The 7,500-nt window shown below is 45.5% G+C and overlaps 1 protein-coding gene and 1 long non-coding RNA gene across 2 annotated transcripts in view; one reads left to right on the top strand and one right to left on the bottom strand.

Moving 5' to 3' along the window:
* LOC135208481 (uncharacterized) overlaps positions 1-1,007 on the top strand; it is a 260,778-nt gene extending 259,771 nt beyond the window's left edge. Inside the window, exons 3-4 of the long non-coding RNA XR_010313177.1 lie at positions 113-234; positions 845-1,007. This is a non-coding gene — a long non-coding RNA (uncharacterized LOC135208481). The remainder of the gene's footprint in view (positions 1-112; positions 235-844) is intronic.
* The window catches only part of LOC135208480 (negative elongation factor A-like), a gene marked incomplete in the record, with an annotated part of 32,284 nt that overhangs the window by 23,453 nt on the left and 1,331 nt on the right, over positions 1-7,500 (bottom strand).

Genomic DNA, 7,500 nt, shown 5'->3' with positions numbered 1-7,500 from the left:
AATTTATTGCATAGAGTCATTAGTTAAAGTTTTATACAGAAAATTGTAAAACCTTTCTATTATAGGTGGACTTGGGTGAGTATTCTTTTTTATACTATTTTTATTTTTCTAGTGGAGATCTGAACTGGAAGAAATTATGGAAGTGGCTGTGTTGGACAGTGAAACCTGGGTGCAATGTTGGCAGAAATTATGAGAACTTGCCCCTCAAACTGGTAATCTTAACTTGGACATTAGGTAAGCATGGTGATGGTTTTGGTTTTAATAAAGCATTCCCTTTTCTTATCAAGTTAAACTTTTTGTAGGTTAGCTAGAATATCAGTAAATGGTTGGTAAGATGACATATGACACACCAGCTTGGATAAATGTAATTATGCTCACAAAAACTAGAATCAGATGAAAATCAAGATTTAGCAAGCCCAGAAAACCCCATTCAAAAGTTTTATAATTCACTTACTCGTATATGTATGTATGTATATAATAAGTTTTAAAATCATATGTACACTATTTTAGATAATTTCTAGTATGGGCTTATTCACTCAACTATAAACAAATAAGATTTTTTTGTAGCTGTTCTTCAATGTTATCAAGGTAGGAAATCATGAGGGTCCTCTATCCACGTAATTTGTTATGGAGAGTCTTGGATTCACACAAGTACACAAATAAGGTAAAATGAATGGGTTTTTGAGGAAACAAAAACTTTCCAATTTTTGTTTTGATTATCCAAACTTATATTGATGTGGATGATTCTGTAATGGGGAACAAAGATGCTGACCTATGAATATTATCTTATTTGTAGTTTTTTAATCATAATTTAGTGCTCAAAAGATTTTATTTTGTTCTTCAGGGAGCCACCAGAAAATCAACGTATCACTCATGATCTGACAACTGAGTTAAGAAAATTAGTCAAAAAACATAGTGAACTTGGTTTACTACCAATGGAGTGTAATTACCTTAATAGAAATGCTTTTTTGGCTGCAGCTGGAAATCAGGTATGTTTCTTGAAAATACATGTTTCATACAATCAACTTACCTGTCGAATATATACATAGCTAAGACTCCGTCGTCCCCGACAGAAATTCAAATTTCGCGCCACTCGCTACAGGTAGGTCAGGTGATCTACCGGCCTGCCCTGGGTGGCAGGACTAGGAACCATCCCCGTTTTCTATCATATTTTCTCTGTCGCCGGTGGTATCAACATTGTTGTTATTACCTCCTGACTTGGATTCTTTTTTCACATTTGATCAACGTTTTTCGACTTTTTGGTGACGTATTTGGATCGTGTTTTGGCATTCGCTACTGTGGACTGTTTTTCGGAATAAAACTCTTTTGGATTTTTCTCAGTATGTCTGATTCTAATGGTGAGTGTGAGAATGTGTGTGAATGTAGGCTGCAGAGTGAGGATACCGAAAGCTTCGGTTGATCCTCACACTGTATGCCGTAAATGTAGGGGGGTGCAGTGTTCTGCTATTAACACTTGTAAGGAATGCGAGGGTTTGAATGCAGAAGAATGGAAGACTTTGACTTCTTATTTGAAGAAGTTAGAGAGGGATAGAGTTAGAAGACTGAAAGGTGTGAATGCAAGGCCTATTGAGCCTTTCAATGATAATTCTAAGCCCTACTACTGTAGATTCTCCCTATAAATCTCATTCTCAGAGTGTCTTTTCGGATTCGGCATCGGAAATCGCCAATCTGAAAGCGACGATTCGAGACATGAAGTCCAAGATGGCGGACTCGAAAGGTAAGGCTAGTGATAGGAAAAGAAAATTTTAGTGAAGTGAGCCCTATCAGTGTTGTGGAGGGGGCGTTTGATCGTCCCTGCGGCGCTCCCAGGCCTAGACCTCTTCCAAGCTCACATGCCCAGAGGAGAAGGAAAGTCGAAAGCCTTAAGGAGGTCGTGGGAATCCCCAACGTCAGACGTCCCTTCAGCTAGCTTTGCTCATGGCAGCCAGCTCAAGGGCGCTATAGAAAAAGCGTCCTTCGCGAGTGTTTCTCGTCCTCCCCCTCTCCCTCACCTAAACGAGGGTGAGGAAGGAGTCGAACTTATCGAGACCGCTGAAGCGTCATATGAAGCAAGACATTGATTCTAGCCCGGAGCGCTTCTCGGATGACGCCCCGTCTGCTATTAAGAAGGCGAAGGTGGCGTCAACGTCATCTGACGCTTATGAGGAAGTACCCCATCATGCTTCTTCCCCGAGTGATGACGAGAGGCGTCAGACACTAGACGTAGGAGAAGCGTCAAGGAAGATCATTATGGCGGTTCAGGAACAACTGTCATCTCTTGTGGAGTTTTAGCGCCCCGTCGGAAGGACGTGACGCTTCCTATTAAGAAGTTCTCGTCCTCATCGCACCTGCTCGGAAGACGTCTTTTAGAAGTGAAGCGTCAAATCAAGAGGATCTTAGACGTGACGCTCCGTCCAAGATTGTGACGCCGAGTAGGAAGCCCTTAGAAAGCGAAGCGTCTTCCAGACGCGAAGCGTCATCTAAACGTCAACAAGAGACGTCATACATGACGCTCGGAGAGCGGGAAGCGTCATACAAGACGTCTTCTAAAGCGCGAGAGAAGCCGCAGGTGTGACGCCTTCCAAGTCGATCAGAACGGGAAAAAGGAAAGACTTTCATTCCCTTAGCCCCTCTCCGATCAGGAGTTTGTCTCCCCCAGAAGAGGAAAGTTCTGAAAGGAGAACAGAAACTCAGGATTATCACGAGTTCGAACGAAACTCGGATGATGACGATCATGGAAGAGAGGGCTTGTCCAACTATAAGGTGTTGACTACCCTGCTTCTGGAGGAATACGGAGACGAGTTGACTCCGGCTGCTCCTCCTTCTCCGCCGCTCGCTCTTTATTTTTCAGGTGCGAAGGCGAAGAAGCCTTCGTCTTTTCTGAAGATGAAGCCCACCATCTCGATGAAGCGGGCTTTACCACGCCTTAGACGCCTGGATGAAGTCGAAGAAAGACTTAGCCAGGACAGTATTTTGCATGCCTCCAGCAAGGTTAGCTGGGAAAAGAGGCATATGGTACAAGACGGGGGAGGATATGGGTATCGCTCTCCCTTCTACTACAGAGACGGACTTTTCGACGTTAGTTGACGCTTCAAGGCGTCCTAGTCTTAATTCTGCTCGCATTACTTGGAGTATTTCGGAACTGGATCATCTCCTCAAGGGACTTTTCCATGTATTGGAAGTTTTCAACTTCTTAGATTGGTCCCTTGGGGTGATGTCCAAGAAAGCTCACGATTCGCAGGGAATCGAACCTGAAGCCCTGTTATGCATTTTGTCGTGCATCGACAAAGCAGTACAGGATGGATCTTTGGAAGTCTCTTCATTATTTGGAGCAGGTCTTTTGAAGAAAAGGACAGTGTATGGCGCCTTCTTAACAAAGGCAGTCTCGCATGCACAGAGGGCAGCTCTACTATATGCACCTCTTTCGGACTATTTGTTCCCTTCTAAGTTAGTGAAGGACGTAGCTCACTCTTTAACTGAGAAGGGCGACACAGGAATCTTCTGACGCAGTCAGCTAGGAAGAAGAACCTGCTTTAGTGTCGGACAAGAAAGAACCTAGCACTTCTAGGCAGACCCTTTCGAGGTGGTCCGATCTCCAGACCTCCCGCAAGAAGGAAGGCTCCAGAGAGAAGAGGTAGGTCCTCCTTTCGTACCCTTTAAAAAGGGCAAATGAAACATTTCTCCTCCAAGCACCAGTAGGTGCCAGGCTCCTGGAATTCGTGGAGGCCTGGACACTAATAGACGCAGACGCGTCTTCTCTAAATATCATAAGGAAGGGATATCGTATCCCTTTCCTGAATACTCACCTCCCCTAACGTCAATACCAAGGGAACTATCAGCCAAGTACAGGATCCTGTGCTGAGGGATACTCTTCGATCGATGGTGGAACAAATGTGGGACAAGAGTGCAGTAGAACTAGTACTGGATCAAAACTCCCCGGGGTTTTACAATCAGCCTTTTTCTAGTGGCGAAAGCCTCGGGAGGCTGGAGACCAGTACTAGACGTCAGCGCTCTGAAACAAATTTGTTCAGAAGGAGAAGTTCTCCATGGAGACTTCTGCTTTCAGTCCTAGCGTCATTACGACAAGGGAGATTGGATGGTGTCTCTAGATCTCCAAGACGCCTACTTTCACGTCCCGATCCACCCTTCGTCGAAGAAGTACCTCCGTTTCATGACGGGGGGAAGGATCTTTCAGTTCAGAGCCTTGTGTTTCGGCCTGTCCACAGCTCCTCAGGTCTTTACAAGCCTGATGAGGAATGTGGCGAGATTTCTTCATCTCAAAGGAGTGAATGTCCTCGATGTACCTAGAGACGACTGGCTCATCAGGCCAGATCGGAGAGACAGTGTTTGGAGGACCTAAAGTTAACTATGGATTTGACCAAGGCGTTGGGATTGCTTGTGAACCTCGAGAAGTCTCAGATGACCCCCAGACAAGACCTAGTCTATCTGGGGATTCGGATGGATCTCGGGGTTTTCGAGTTTTTCCTTCGCAAGAGAGAACCGCAAAAGGTTTGAGGATAATCTCTCTCTTCTTAGAGAAGCAGCAAAGTCAGCGAGGGAATGGTTGAGCCTTCTGGGGACGCTTTCCTCGCTGGAACAATTCTTCCCCCTCGAAGACTTCATGTCCGTTCCACTTCAATTCTTCCTCAAGAAGTCTTGGAGCTGGAAAAACGGACAACTGTCGGACGTTTTTCCCATTCCAGTGGAGGTAAAGGCACACCTACAGTGGTGGTTGCTGCCTCTGGAAGAGAACAAAGGGATCTCTCTAAGATCACGAACCCAGACCTAGTGTTGTTCTCCGACGCGTCGGAGACCGACGACTTGGGGGAGCTAAATTAGGCTCGGAGGAAGTGTCAGGCACCTGGAACCAGCACAGGTGTCCTGGCACATCAAATTGCAAAGAGCTCTTCGCCGTACACCTGGCTTTGAAGAGCCTAGAACCTCTGGTGAGAGACAAGGTAGTACAAGTAAACGTGGACAACACCACCGCACTTGCCTACATTCGGAAACAGGGAGGACACACTCCTCGTTCCTTTACGAACTCACGAGGGACCTATTACTTTGGACGTCTCACAGGAACATCTCCCTGCTGACAAGGTTCGTACAGGGAGTAAGGAATGTGAGGGCGGACAGGCTCAGCAGGAGGAACCAGGTCCCTTCATACAGAATGGACTCTGCACGAGAAGTGTGTCGCGATCTCTGGTCTCTGTGTGGGGAACTCCTCATGTGGATCTATTCGCAACATACATTTCAAAAAGGCTCCCAGTGTTTTGCTCGGTCGTGGAAGACCCAAGAGCAATTATGGTATACGCCTTCCTGCTAAACTGGTCTCGAGTGGACGTGTACGCTTTTCCCCCATTCAAAATCCTGGGTTAGTATTGAAAAAGTTTGTGGCGTCAAAGAGACGAGGATGACTTTAATAGCCCCCTTTTGGCCGGCCCAGGAATGGTTCACGGAGGTGGTAGAGTGGATCGTAGACTTTCCAAGATCCCTACCAGAACGGACGGATCTTCTCAAACAACCACACTTCAAGAGGTACCATCAAAACCTCCCCGCTCTCGCTCTGACTGCCTTTCGACTATCGAAAGACTTGTCAGAGCGAGAGGCTTTTCTCGCGAAGTGGCAAGCGCGATCGCGAGAGCTCGCAGAACCTCCATACGAAAAAGTATTACCAGTCGAAGTGGGAGGTCTTTAGAAGGTGGTGTAGAGCCAAGAAGTTGTCCTCCTCTCTCTATAGCGGAAATTGCTGATTTCTTGCTATTCCTGAGAGTAAAATCGCATCTAGCCGTATCCACAATAAAGGGATACAGGAGTATGCTCTCGGCTGTATTCAGGAACAGAGGTTTAGATCTGGCAAATAACAAAGATCTCCACGATCTCATAAGATCTTTTGAGACTTCAAAGTCTAAGGAACCAGTACCTCCGAACTGGAACTTGGACGTAGTCCTCAAATATCTGTCTTCGGATAGATTCGAGCCTCCGCATCAGGCATCATTTAGAGACGTAACTAGAAAATGCCTATTTCTTTTATCGTTAGCGACGGCAAAAAGAATTAGTGAGTTACAAGCTCTGCAGGATAAAGTAGGATTCAAGGGAGACTCGGCGATTTGCTCGTTTAAGACTCTGTTTTTAGCGAAAAACGAGAATCCCACGAATCCCTGGCCTAGGTCATTCGAAATCAAAGGAATGTCTAGTCTCGTAGGCAGAGAAGCAGAGAGGTCTCTATGCCCTGTTAGAGCTCTGAAGTTCTATCTTCAGAGGAAGCGTCAGTGGGGAGGCTCTAGACAAGGTCTTTGGTGCGCGGTAAAAAGACCCCACAAGACTGATGTCAAAGAACGCTCTAGCGTTCTTTGTAAGAAACGTCATTACGGACGCTCACAAGGTCTGTCCGGACGAACAATTACAACTTCTGAGGGTAAAAGCTCATGAAGTACGAGCGGGTTTGCGACGTCTCTCTCGTTTTATAAGAATATGTCGCTTAAAAACATTTTAGATACGACATATTGGAGATGCAACTCAGTATTTGCATCTCATTACTTGAAAGACGTGCGTGTGACGTATGAGTGCTTTTCTCTAGGTCCTATCGTATCGGCAGATACGATTCTGGGTACGGGAGCCGACACCAATCCTTAAAATGTATATACTGTTCTTCTGTTTGGATATGGTCGAGAATCTCTTCGAACAATAGAGGGATTCAGGCTCGCACGGGCGGCCGTCTATGTTGTTCATAAGAGAATTCTCGTCATATCCAATTAGTTGAGTATAAATTTTTTTTGAAAAATTATGTATGTGTGCGTAGTGGTTTTTGAGTTACGGTTGTTGTGACGAGTTCGGGGATAACTCGTAACAATCCTTAGTTCTAACACATGGTTAGGATCAGGTGGTCGGGATTGGTTGTGTGCTCCTTCATAAGGTGTATTGTCATATAAGTGGATCAGCACCCATTGACAAAGAGTCTTTTAGGCTCTGCTGAGTAAGTGGGTAAGACCCCATCGGCAACCCACAAGAACTCTTGGCCATAGATCACATATCTCGCTAAAGTTTCTTGAGGTGATGCAGACTACTGGGCAAACACCCACCAAGTCTACCACCTATCAGGTAGGAACCCAAGGTTTTTATTTATACCTACAACATATGTTGTTTACCTGTCTATTCCATATAGTAGCTGTCTCTTACCCTCCACCGAAGGGTGCCAATCAGCTATGTATATATCTGACAGGTAAGTTGATTGTATGAAAATGATATTGTTATGTTACATAAAGTTTCATACATACTTACCTGGCAGATATATACAATTAAAGGCCCACCCAGCCTCCCCGCAGGAGACAGGTGGAAGAGAGAAAATATGATAGAAAACAGGGATGGTTCCTAGTCCTGCCACCCAGGGCAGGCCGGTAGATCACCTGACCTACCTGTAGCGAGTGGCGCGAAATTTGAATTTCTGTCGGGGACGACGGAGTCTTAGCTATGTATATATCTGCCAGGTAAGTATGTTATGGA

Source organism: Macrobrachium nipponense, chromosome 35 (assembly GCF_015104395.2).
Source record: "Macrobrachium nipponense isolate FS-2020 chromosome 35, ASM1510439v2, whole genome shotgun sequence".
Classification (NCBI taxonomy): domain Eukaryota; kingdom Metazoa; phylum Arthropoda; class Malacostraca; order Decapoda; family Palaemonidae; genus Macrobrachium; species Macrobrachium nipponense.
The sequence above is the reverse complement of the archived record's forward strand: the minus strand, read 5'-3'. Positions and strand labels throughout refer to the sequence as shown.